Below are 12,114 nucleotides of genomic sequence, written 5' to 3'. Positions count from 1 at the left end.
TAATGAAAAAGCATTTGGAATTAAATTAGTCCAAAGGAAGCAAGATGGCCTTTGCTTGACTGCATTTTCAAGAGGTTGAAAAAGAAAAAGACCAATTGTGTAAAACAGGAAAAGATTCCAAGAAAACATACACCCATCCAAGATGAAGTACACAGTGTGGTCACTTCAACAACTCATAATGTACTTTAATAATTTAAGAAAATGTAAAGGTTACATGGGTGGATCTTGGATTGTTACATCATCACCAATGCCCAAGCTAAGACCATTAAATCTGATGTTAATATTTCATAACCTGAAATGAATTTTGAATGAACTGGGCTTTCGCTCCCAATAAACCCACTGAGACAGGCTTATTAGCCCCTGGGAGAGGCGCTAAAGACTTTGCATTAATTAACTTTCTTATTATTAAAATAGCTGTACATGGGGAGAAGAGGATGTGGTATCAGCTGGTTAGATGGTGTCTGAACAAGTATCAGTACTGGACATGCACACAGCACGTTTGTTTTTCTACCATGATGGAGACTTTCCATTAGCTTTTGTTGTTTTTATATAGAGCTAATGATATTTTTTAATGATATATATCTCCTAACCATACCCATACCCCTCACAAAATCCTTTTTATAGAGACTATTTAGTATGTTTATTATATAGGTGATTTTATGTTTTACTATCCCCCTCATACACACACGGAGTGATGTGTATAATTAAGACTAATATGAAAGAGTGATGTGGGACAAGAGATGTGTAGATACAGAAGAAAGGAAATGAGATGGAGAAAAGACATTATGATGGACAGCACAGTGCTGATTTGGTGTTTACCAAACCTACCAAGAGCAGCACTCAGGAAACTGTGCACCATTAAATAAAAATAAAAGGACAACCAGACAAGGGTGAGTCTGGACTGACAACAGAGCATTCCAGGCAGTCCGTTTTGTGCAGTCATGCATGGTAACAGACAGTACTGCAAATCTATAACACTCTAACCCAGCCTTGAAAAGCTATGATCAACCTGAACTCTCTAAGGTAAAGACACAGTTCAGTGAACACTGATAGTGAATTGTTCTTCAAATAATTCCATTGGTAACTGTGCCGATCTAATATGAGTTCTTACATAATTTGCAGGCTTACAGACACTGAAAAAAGACTCTGTAGTGGCAGGTCTATGTTTACATTTACAGTATACAACAGTACAAAAGATAGCAGATTTGACCATGAAGTTCCCATCTGTTCTGGTGTGCTTGTTCTGTGAGGTCTGCCTTGGAGGCTCTGATGTTGATGGAGTGCAGAAGAAAGGCGGAGCTGACAGCCTCTTCTATCACTGGTTGCCATGGTGTCAGGGAGGATGTGCTTTCAATGGATGTGGGGACTCTTAAAACATATGGTAAACCCCTCACTGCAAAAAAAAAAAAAAAAAAAAACATTCTTAATCAGTATTTTTTTCCAGCAAAAATATCTAAACAATCTTAAAACGAAAAGATATATTTATTTAAATATTAATAACAAACATTTGTGATGTTTAAGCTTAAAAAAATACTAATAATTTGCAAATGGGGTAAGAAAAATAAACTTGTTTTCCCTTAGATTTAGGTTTGTTATTCTTACCCCACTGACAAATACTTTTTTTTTTCTTGTTTTAAGCATAATCATTGCAAAAAATAGATTTAGATTTAATTGAAAACAAGACTTGATATGTCATTTTGCTTGTCAAGAAGATGTATCTTGTTTTAAAAGGGTCATGAAATGCTCTTTTTATATAGTTTTACTGTCTTCCCAGAGGTCCACTGATAATGTTAGTTAAGCTTTTTTGCACTAAAACAGTCATGATTTAGTAATATATGGCAATTTTCCACCCTGTCTCTAGCCCTTTGTCTGAAACACTCGGTTTTGGCATAAGTGCCTCGTTAAAACTTCAATGTAAACTATCAAACAGTCATGACATTTAAAATATTAATGAATGGAACTGTTTACTTACTGTTTTGCGATCGGGCCCAAGTGTTTTTTTTAACAGTCCCATCCTTCAATAACAGTTCCTTTGTAAAGCTTGAATCATATTATGACTAGTTCACAAGCAATCCACGCTAATATGAGCCGGAAAAAAACATGCAATCCACGCTGAAATATGCTGAAGACACATCCACATGACGCACATACATAGTCCAAAGCACGGTGTGAACTAGACGCACACACATCCAGTTTCCAGTATCAGCCTGCACTGAAATGCACATCATCGGAAACACATCAAGATGGTCAAAGACGTCCATCTAGTGCAGGTTTACATACACCAGCAATTAAAAATAGTGCAGCTAAATGAAACCAAATGGCTTCTCCTTTATAGAGTTGTTACTTGACATCACATCTTAACAACAAGCAACAGGTTAAAAGTGGCCTGAGATACATGACAATGGTCAAAGACGTCTGTCTAGTGCATGTTTATATACAAAAATAATAAAAAAATAGTCCAGATGGGTTCCCTTTGGTTTTCAGGAACAGTTAGGCCACAGTAGGCCTTGTTTGTCCTGCTCTCTCTCAGTTTACTAACTGAAGCACCAGTGGGCGGGCCAAGGGTACTATGATTTTAAGTAGGCATTAATGTTTTTGAGCTGTAGAGGTAGCCATTAATTAATGAGCCCCTAAATGACATAGCGGAGTAGCGGAAGTAGAGAATGAGGCATTTTTGCAGCTTGGTTTAAATAAATGCTTTTATTGCACTTGCGATCAATTTCTGAGTTCTGAAATTTACTGTATGTTTTTATAAAAGAAAGACCTCTTACATTATGTTAAAATATCACGAAAAATTTGATTCCTCATGACATGACCCCTTTAAGGTTGCTTATCCCTTTAAGGTGGATATCTTTACTGAAAGTTTAGTTTAGTTTTGGAATGCTCATACATAACTTTTTGCTGCTACGCTGTAAAACTTTTTTGGGAGGTAATCTAACAAATGTGCCTCATGTAGTAACATATATATATATATATATTTTTTTTTTTTATGCTTTATTATGACTGAATCATCCTGACTACATAAGGTTATGCCAACAAAAGCTATTTTTAAGGATAATGCTACATTCCACTCATCTCGGAATGTCAGAATTTCCAAATTCCTACTAGGAAAAGTGCAATGGAACACTCTTCAAAAACTCTTCTGCGAAAAATGCTTTAGAATGTAACTTAAAAGTAAAGCAATTAGTAATGTGATTCATTTTTCCAACTAGGTAATTAGTAAAGTAATCTGATTACAATTTAACACCACCATTCACTTTCATTCTATAGAAAAAAGATGTAATGAAACCGAAAGGTGTTTTAGACGAGCATACTACCAAGCATCACCATTTGTATTCCACGGGAGAGAGAAAGGCATGTGGGTTTGGAACAACATGAGGGTGAGTAAATGTTGACAGAATTTTTATTTTTGGGTAAACTGGCCCTTTAAGAAAAAACTCAGGCCATAAGAAGTATCTGATAGCTTCGAGCTTCTACCTCATGAGTGGAGAGAGCAAGTTAAAAATGTATGTTGCCCTGTAAAATCCAACCTTGTGTTGTTTGTGTGTTTCTTTTATGCATTTTTAAAAGCTTGGCAATGTACTATGCCTTCTCTCCCGCTCAGTCTCTCTTTAAATCCATCGGGATTTATACATAAGCACACATACAATCAGGCACATATGCTGGCAGACACCTTAGTGTACAGGGCCTTATTCATAAAGCATGATTAAATTGTTCAGCGTAAATTGTTCATAAGGCCATTCTTACATATATTAGTGCATTCGATTCAATGTGATGTAAGAGACAATTTATAAACGTTTAACACAGAAATTTGTTGTTTACGTGGTCATCAAATTAGGGCCACAGACAGCTCATAATTAAAAAATACAAACAAAAATTTACGGGCCAGGTTTGTGTAATATCACAACATCTTCGTCGAACGAACGAAATCCTTGTCATAGTGGATAACCAAGGACATTGCCATTAAGTCTGTCTGTCAGTGATATATAGATTTCTCTGACTCTGTGCTCGGCTCATGGTTTGAGCATTGATGTTCGTATGCGCTCACAGCTTTGGCACTCATTAATCTCTGATCGGTCAGCAAATATCCATAGTTCAAGGATTAGAATGATCTCTAGAGCAAAAATGACAGTTTGATGATACCATTCGATTTGATGCTGCCATTCTACCTGAATGAGAGCAGAGTGAACATGAGGCAAGAAATACAAAATGGAAAAGTGAAACTCACAAAGCAGTTAAACTGAGCACAATAGGGGGTAGAATGTAATACCCAACTCTAAAAAGAAATATAGGCACCATCTAATCATTAAACCACAGGACTGGGGTTTGCAATTATATGTGGTCCATGCGTCGCCTTTTTGCTGAGGGTAGAAGCTGTTTACCACAGTGCTGTGATTGAAATATCATGAATTATCTGACATGACAGGCCAAATTAATGTCTGCTGGTAATCATTCATGTAAACCTTTGCCTTGCCCTAAATGATAAACCACAGGGGAATGACATATGAATTTACATAATACACAAATCACCCTTTGTACTATGTGGATTTAATTATGGTTAAAACAATAAATGCATTGTGGTATTGAAAGTTATATGTTAAGGAAAAATCTAGGACCACTGGATAGTCACAACATAAACCATAACAGCAATTTTGTTTACATCAGTGGTTCTCAAATGGTGGGTCATGACCCCCCAAAATGGGTCACATGTCTGTTTTGATAGGGTCACATACCACAGCGAAAGAACAATGCTAAATTCTAATAATAAATTGCAACTTACCATAAAATCATACTTAACACAGAATAGCTAAATAAATAGGCCTTTAAAAGGGAGGAAATGTTTTCCATGTGTTTTATTGTGTCCAATCAAATTCTATGGTGTTTTGCCACAAAGTCTTATGTCACTTGGCAATATTGCAAATACTGATGCAACATCTTACCCAGTGTTTGTTCCATGTGCAATGCTGTTAATTCACACATATGCTGTTGTTTATGAATGTACTATGTCAGTTTTAATATTCAGCCTATGTACTGTAATGTTAAAAATTTGGAATATACAGTAGCTGGGCCTATGCAACTCATTGTCACGGCTCCTGTGAGATTGCCGATTTATTTTGTCATTTTCTCTCCCTCATGTCTCGCAGGCGCGGCCGGCATGCATGATCGGCGTTTCCATGGGAACATTGATTGTTCCCGTGGGAACGCTGATCATGCCACTGATTAAGGTGCAGAGTAACACCTGTTCTCCTCTAATTCACTCCCTTCTTTAACTCGTCGTGTTCGCAACATCTTTGCTAGATTGTTGTTTGATGCTGAGTACTAACCTCACTCGTGTATCTGTTGGTTGCCTTCCAGTTTTGCTGCGTGTCAGCTGGTCTTCCAGAGCAGTGGCACCTGCAGCTGTGTGTACCACGAGCGCTTCGAATGACCTGAGAAATATTTACTCTCTGAATATTTCACCAATCATTAAATGTGTCCCATATTTCGTTTGGCTGTTTAAAAGTACTAGCAATGCCCAATTTGCGAATGAATAATTATTTTGTGTCGGTTCTTTTCAGTGAATTGACCAAACGGGCTTGCAAAACGGTCTGAATCGATTCGTGATTCAATACAATTTGTTCAGAGCACTCTCTCACTGAATCATTTGAAGCGGTTTCTCACACAGTAAAACAGTATCGGGATATTTACGAATACAGCACTGGATAGTGTAAATTTACCTACAGTCAACTGAAACAAAAGTCTGTCTTTTTGAGAGGTAACTTTGAGAAACGTCAGCTAGTGCTGTCATGTGAACAAGGGGCTGTTCAAACTGAACATGTTTTTGCGCCCGCTCGCGCTGTTTTTCAGTTCTCTATGTAAACATTCGCTAGATGGATGTCTTTTGGCTACTGTGTCATGTTTTTAGCATCTCTCACGGGAACGCTGCGTCAAGTTAAAAAGAACTTCTTCAACTGATAAAAACGCGTCTCGAGACACCTGCATTCTTCTCTATTCATTTTGGTGCGTTTTGCTTTAATGCAAAAAGGCGTCTGTCTGAACGGTTACTGGAAGAAATGCTTTAGCCAATAGTTACGTGAATGCTACTCATACTCGAGAAAATATAAATGCTTATCTCAAAGTCACCAGAATTGAACGCTTTGGTGTTGTTTTTTGCAACAACAACAACAACAAAAATCTCATGGGGGAACATGCCCCCAGACCCCCTAGATATAAGGTTTATTAGGCAGATTTAGAGGTTTTGCAACCCGACACGGGCCCGACGGGACCCGAGAACCCAACAGGGTTCGGGCCGGGTTCAGGTTTGTAATTACAGTTTTTGTTGGTAGCTTTGGTACTATTATGGCAAGTATGTGGTAAAACCTCACAACTCTTAATACAAAACACTTGTAATGCAGCCAGTCTTTCATTCAAAACTTGCCATTGTGCATTCATTTGGATTCTAAAAATCTCTCACCACACAATCATTGATTCAAAATATAAGTTTCTCATGAAATGACATGAGAACATATGGTTTAATCACCAAAACACAACATAATGATATATTTTCAGTTTAGACGTTTTAACTACCAGTGAATCCAATAACAAACAATGCAAGATACATGTTTCAAAACGCCCTTAGAAGTGCTGAAAGTAATATGCTACAGTACTGTAAAAGACAGATTACACAGTTTTCACATTAGCAATACACTTACATTACCCAATATTTACAGAATCTATCATTTCCATAATATCTATCCTGTGTGTAATCAAGTGTGATCAATGAAGACATCCTCTACATTCATTTGGGCAAATCGTGTTTTTCACATATAATTGTAACATAGGAGTATTCTCTATAATCAAATGTACACAGTTAAATAAAACAAATTAACTAAATGAAAACAAAACGTAACATTTAGCACACATTACTTTGATTTGGATCAAGCCTGTCTTGAACATTTGGCCATAGATTCCCATCCACATCACAATGAATGTCATCATTGTTCATGCACCTGGGAAAAACCTTCTGGCATGGCGAATCCATGCTTGACATTGGTCTAAACTGATGTCATTACATGCCTCATCCATGGCCTGAAAGAGGGTGGCGCGCTCAAGGGGTTGGCGATCATAGACCTTCCACCTCCATGCTGAAAGAAATTCCTCAATAAGGTTGAGGAAAGGAGAGCATGGGGGCAGGTAGAGGGTCATGAATCAGGGATGGGCCTGAAACCATGCTTGAACCACCTCTGCATGGTGGAACCTGACATTGTCCCACACAATTACATAGGTGACCCCTTCACCTTGACAGGCCGGCTCAATTTCATTGAGAATCTCAATGAGATGTGCAGCGTTGTAGGAGCCAAGTAATGGTTTACATCCTACAACACCATCTTCAGAGATAGCTGTGCACATGGAGATGTTTCCTCCATGTTGTCCAGGCACTTGGACAGTGGCCCATTGGCCGATGAGGTTCCGTCCATGGTGACGAGTTTAGGCCAGGTTAAAGCCTGCTTCATCAAAAAATGTACTTGTGATGGTTCACATCAGCATCAAGCACCATCACCCTCTAAAAAATATATTTTAATTAGTTCTTTTTACAGTGTAGTTCAAATATACATATAAAGTAGGCGATGCATCAAATAGTAACAGTAATACAGTATATAGTGCTGTACCTGAACATACTCAGCCCTCAGTTGTTTCAGCCGGTCATTGTTTCTCTCAGAAGGCACCAGGTAAATGTGTTTCATTGATACCTGGTGCCTCTTCAAAAGGCGGGCTACTGTTGGTAGGCTGATGGATGCCACATTGGCAAAGGTTTCATTGTTCTCCTCAATTGCCTGCTTTATTTCTGACAGCCGTATATCATTCCTGGCCCTCACCATTTCCACCACTGCCCACTCCTGCTGGTCGGTCAGCACACGGCCACCACTATGGGGTTTTCTGTCAATTCTAAGCATAGAACAGAGTATACTGTCAATAGATCATACTGTAACATGTTTTATGAATTTACATGCATTACAATTTACTGTAAATGTAATGGTAAAGCATAGTATATATTCTCCAGACTTACCGGTTTTCTTGGCGAAAAGTTTGGATGATAGAATTGACAGTTGATCTTTTTAGATTTGGATCAACTAATCTGGCAGCCTCTGACATAGTAAGGCCTCGGTTCACCACACGATCAACGATGATGGCCCGGATTTCATTAGAGACAACAGTTCTGCCTCCCTCTCTCTGATGACCAACCCTTCGATGGGCCCCATGCCCACCTCTCTGACCTCTCTGTTGGTGCCCATGCCCACCTCTCTGACCTCTCTGTTGGTGCTCATGCCCACCTCTCTGACAGATCCCTTGTCCACGAGCTCTTCCTATTCCTTGCTGTCTATCCTGCACCATGTTGAAAGAAATTGCCAGTGTTTACACCCCCCCACAATATATGGTGACCAATTGTGGTTACCACTATGTGAAATCAATTAGCAATAACGAGTATTCATTATGTGTGGTTACATGTAATTTAGATGTTCATACAAACACACATTTCAAAATCCATATACTGTATATAGCTGACAAACCAATTTAAAATCTATAGGTTTACCAAACAGCTCAGTGATTAACCATTAAAAGCAGTTGGATTAAGTGTTGGTCAAATGTATTTACGCAAATCAGAATAGAAGCATATCAAAAGTATTGTTTGCATTGCATTGTGAAAGACAATTACTTCATATGAAAGGTATTTCTTTGATGACACACTGATTAGGTGTGGTGAAAAGGTTACTGTGTAATTTTGTGTGTTGTACTTAGTCAATTGAACATGTGATTACATGTTTGAAAAAACAACCTTTTTGATGATCTGCTTTGAGTTTTGTACTAACAGTTGTGAGGTTTTACCACATACTTGTGATAATAGTACCAAAGTGATCAACAAAAACTGTAATGAAAAATAATCAGGCCTACCGATCTTATTTTGCACACACGCTCTCACTCACAGACACGCTGGAACGGACAAGTTAGGGGCCATTCACACCGAATGTGTTTTTGCGCATGTCTGTTCTGTTTTTCCATTGTTTAAACACTTGCTGGATGAATGTCTTTGACATTTGCACTGCGTCTCGCTGTTTCTTCAGCGTCTTGTGCAGGACCGGCACATTTTAAACACCATGTCAAATTAAAAAGAACTTAAAATTTTCAAAAACGCATGTTGAGACACCTGCGTGCTGTTTCATTCTTCTAGATTGTTTTTAGCAGAGTTGTCACAAAGATTCAACAATATGAACAAGTTCAAGCTGCATAGAGGGGACTGTTGCATTGTTTCATATTATTCCAGATTGTTCTGCACTAAGTGAAGTTTCAGCAAATAAACAGTAAGGCAGTGTTTTTTCCCCTTCTGCTCTAGTGTAATGAGGGGCTGCTGTGCCTTGTTAAAACTGCGTATGTTTACTGTTTCAGTACTGTTAAGAATGTTGTCTATATGCTTACATAAAATACAGCTAGGCTATACTAGATTATACTAGAAGAAATGATATAGTAAGCGGGTTCGGGTTTCATTTTAAGGCCCGTGCAGACCTCTAGGCAGATTTCTGTGTGTAGGCTACCCTCAGATTAAATCCTGCAAGCGCCCATGTTCCACGTAGGATACCTCGTCTCTGCCCGCGTGTTGGGAGTAAGATTGCCCATCTCAGCTGGATGTTGTTCTGCGTTTCACTAAGCTTCAACCGAGGATTCTACAAATCTATGCCTGACTACCACAACGCACACACTCATCCTACGACCATACTCATCACGGATTGCCCCTTGCGTGGCCATGGCACGCACGCTTATAGGAAATCGCTTCCCGCTGCTGCAGCTGGTGCTGGGATCTTCAACATTCCACTACTCAGTGGCTGCTCATATTTGTTGTTAATAAATCCTTTGAACTGTTCTTCTGCTCTTGGGTATGTTTGTCTCGCTATCGCTCGTTACACTCATGGTAATTCTAATACATTTCCACGTTTAATTTTGTAGGACATTTTTATCAACAATTGTATGATAAACTATTTTTATACTGTGTTCGCCACTTGATATCTGAGGCAAAACCAGTTAAGAACCACTGCTTTATATGTTGGACAATATCACATGGGAAATTGACATGCTGCTAATTAATTTTCCAGTACCATGACATCGATCCTATACTGACAAGCACCATTTCCTGTCAGACATTTTTGCATTCAGTTCAAGTGTGTTTACCTACTCCTGTGGAGTGACCAATAGAGTGTTGTGTCAGCAGCATCAGAGACTCAGGTTTTCTTCCCACATAAGAAGTGACAAGCGTGATTCGGAGGTTCCATTTTCACTCTAAAGGCATGTTAACTACTTACAGTATACTCTGGTGCATTTTTGGACTGCCACCCGCATTTTTTCACACTCAAATTTAAAAGCTCACCATTCATACTGTGAAATAATTGCAAAAAATTGTCTCTTTTTTCAGAGAACCCCCAAATAAATAAATTAAATTACATGTGTTACCATGTAACTCTAGTTCTGTTCACTCTACCTCACTTTGACTCTACCTTGTCTCATTTTATTCCACTAAGTGTCAGAAAGCACTAGAGAATTCCATCACAAAATACAAATGAAATGTAGGTGGTGCTCTAATGCAGTTTATCCCTCACAGATGTGCTCGTCCATAGACATTCAGTATAATTTTCAGTTGATGCACCACTTCCATTGTTTCATCAAATATCTTAGCCTCTGAGTGGACTAGAAGCTCAATCTAGGTGTCAGGATGGCATATATTGTCCTGGACATCTAAGATATAACACTGGATTTTTCAGCCAAGCAAGCTCACAGACATGTAAAAAATGGCTAATGTATTAGAAAACTCCCTAAGGTAAAAGCATTTATAAAGTTTATGGATACTTAGGGCTTACAGGAGCAGTGATCAGAGCATAAATGAGATGTTTGTATTTGATGACTTACAGAAATCATATTTCACTTTGTGATTCTTTTAAAAATCTTTTAAACTGTGGTATTAGGGCAACAAAATTAACATGGAATTATTATTCCTGAAAATGAGAGCTTTCATTTGATATATGACTTGTCCATTTATGTGCTATGTGAGTGACTTTTATTTTCATATGTCTACCCCATTACTTCTAGGGGGCGCTCATTTTCAATGCGAATGTTTTGAGGCCTTATTTTCTAATTTTAAGTAACATAAATGCAGAAGTGATGGGTATCTCTGAAAAGTTCGGATTCTAAGCTTTCAAATAATACCTCATATGCCTGACTTATGTATACAGAGACTTTAACGTTTAAAGCATAAACTTTTTTCGTATATATACTGCCAGTGGGTCCATAGCGTTGAACTTCGCACGGTGAAATTCCACGGGTGAAATACATTCATCTCAATGAGAATCCACGCAATTGTACATTTTGCTCAATAGACTTATGGTGGCGAAGAATTTCACAGCGCAGATTTCGCGTGAGTGGAGTTCAAGATATGTGAACTCTGACAGGCGAATTTGCTGTGTTTACCAATAGAGAATTGCTTTGTTTAGCAGAGAGATTTGTAGCTACACTGAATATTCAATATAGAAAAGGATATAAATTTAGAGGCGAGTTTCTTTTTAACTTCACTTTCACAGAGTATAAAGTGAAGATGTTGAGCGTGTGTAAAACTAGCAAAAAACTAACTGCCAAGCAGCCTCTTTTTAATGCTGCACTTTATACTCTGGAAGAGTGAAGTTAAAAAGAAATTTGCCACTTAAATTATATCCTTGTCCACTGTATTTAGTGTATCTCTGAACGAATCACCGCCCATACAGAGGTCACTGCCAAACCAAACAATTTCCTATTGTTCAACGTGGCGGATTCGCCTTTCAAAGTACACCAAACTTGAACTCCATGAGAAATCCGCAAGAAGGAATTCTTCGCCACGAGAAGAACATTGTGCGAAATTCACGATGGCTTAGATTCCCATTGAGATGACTGTATTTTGTCCGCAGAATTTCCGCATTCAAAGGTTAATATGATCACACCTTTAGATTACATTTTTATTCCACTGACGGTTAGGTTTAGGGTTGAGGTTTGGGGGTATGTTAATAAAATATGCATTCCTGTTGACTGTATTACATCACTTAGGCCTACAACTTAAAACAA

Source organism: Myxocyprinus asiaticus, chromosome 43, assembly GCF_019703515.2.
Source record: "Myxocyprinus asiaticus isolate MX2 ecotype Aquarium Trade chromosome 43, UBuf_Myxa_2, whole genome shotgun sequence".
Taxonomy (NCBI): Eukaryota; Metazoa; Chordata; class Actinopteri; order Cypriniformes; family Catostomidae; genus Myxocyprinus; species Myxocyprinus asiaticus.
This window is presented reverse-complemented; position numbering follows the sequence as displayed.